This window comes from Micromesistius poutassou (genome assembly GCF_964030765.1).
Source record: "Micromesistius poutassou genome assembly, chromosome: 5".
NCBI lineage: Eukaryota > Metazoa > Chordata > Actinopteri > Gadiformes > Gadidae > Micromesistius > Micromesistius poutassou.
The window spans coordinates 12848353-12850209 of NC_140275.1; positions in this window are offsets into that span (position 1 = coordinate 12848353).

Genomic DNA, 1857 nt, shown 5'->3' on the forward strand with positions numbered 1-1857 from the left:
AAAGTAGAAGCCAAGGTAAAAGAAAAAAAATAAGAAAACGTACAAAAAAAATACAACTTTTAAAAAAGATTACTTTAAAGACAACACAAAATAAAACGTAAAGGAAATAGAAAAGGTATACAAAGAGAAAACCTGAAAGAAATTAATACACAACATTTTAAACAAAAGGAAGGCTGCCATGGAAACACAAACGCTGTTGGCAAGATAAGCTCAGAGCATGGAGAGAGACATGGAGATAGAGTTACCAAGACCCATAGAGGCTGAGAGCAGAACACAGAGGAACAGACCCCCAGAGAGGGAGAGAGAGAGCCTGAGAGTTAGAGGAGGGGAGGAAGACCTTGTGAAAATGTAAGTCACAAGTAGGGCAGCCTTCGCTCTTCGCTCTTGTTAAGTTAAGACCTGATTGAAGCAGAGTTGAAAAGTGTGTGACTGTGTGTGTGTGTGTGTGTGTGTGTGTGTGTGTGTGTGTGTGTGTGTGTGTGTGTGTGTGTGTGTGTGTGTGTGTGTGTGTGTGTGTGTAGGGAGGGGGGGGGCGTGATTTCCCAGGGGTCTCAGAGAGAGAGGTTAGGGGTATTTTCTAGGCATAACCCCCCCCCCCCCCCCCCCACCTCTCCCCGTCTCAAAATGAATCTCAACAGGGGGTCGGCTTTCCGTTTTGAAGAAGAGGAAAAAATGTCTCCCTCGCCATCAGAGCGGGCTCCTCTGAGAACAGCATGGCAGAGGAGCCCCTGCTTGTTCCCCACATCCTCCTCGCTGGGAGAGCTCCTGCTTGTTCCCCACATCCTCCTCGCTGGGAGAGAGCTGTTAGAACAGCAGGGGGGCTTTCTCTGCCTTTCATCTTCTCCTCCCAGCCCCAAACTCAAACAGCAGACATACAGTAGAGATACATACTGTACCCGTTGTGTTCTGCCAGGACATTCAAAGGCACCTTCAAATATAATACCTCAAATAACAATATGATATCATGCCTTCAAACATAAAGTGCACACATGCGCCCGTGTACACACACACACACGCACACACACACACGCACGCACACACACACAGAAAGACACCGACATAGGAAGAACGCCTCATGGTGGTTTAGCTGGATAAGGGGATGATTAGCAGGCTAAAGCTTAGTTCCTTGATCGCTGTTTGGTTGTTAAACACTACTCGACAGGGGTCTTATCGAGGTTAAATCCCCTGCATCTGCATTTCTGCCCTGTTGGGCAGAAATGTTAAAGTATTGACTAATTCAAGTGTCTATATATGCAAGTGTCTACTGTATATATCAATTTGGTCGTCAAGTACATTTACCTTGAGTTTTAATGTTCCCTTTCAAACGTAAACGTAGTGTCTCGCGACGGCCGCATGGCAGTCAACAACACTGAAAGTAATTCTGCAAAACAAAATCATAGTGCCAGCTTTGCACTCACTACTTACACAACGCTACGCTCACATCGTGTTCCTCATACATTAAGAGAACCATCAAAACGTGTATTTGTGTTTTTTCGTCTGAATTAAATGTTGACATTTTTCAAATTTGACTTTCTTCTTTTTTGCAGCTGAGTTGAAAAGGTAATTCAACAAAGTTTACTGAAAGAATGTAGAACAACAAAGACATGCTAGAGTAAAACAAGTCAAACAAACACGACAGGAAATTGAAGAAGGGAGGAGAGGAGGAGCAGCTAGGGGAGGCAAGGGGAGGAGGGAAATCCTGTGTGTGTGTGTGTGTGTGTGTGTGTGTGTGTGTGTGTGTGTGTGCCTCCGTGGGTGAGTGTGTGTGTGTGTGCGCGTGTCTGTGTACGAACTAATCTCTCTCTCCCTTCTGCCTCCCTCCCGCTCTCTATCTCTCTCTCTCTCTTCCCCTCTCTC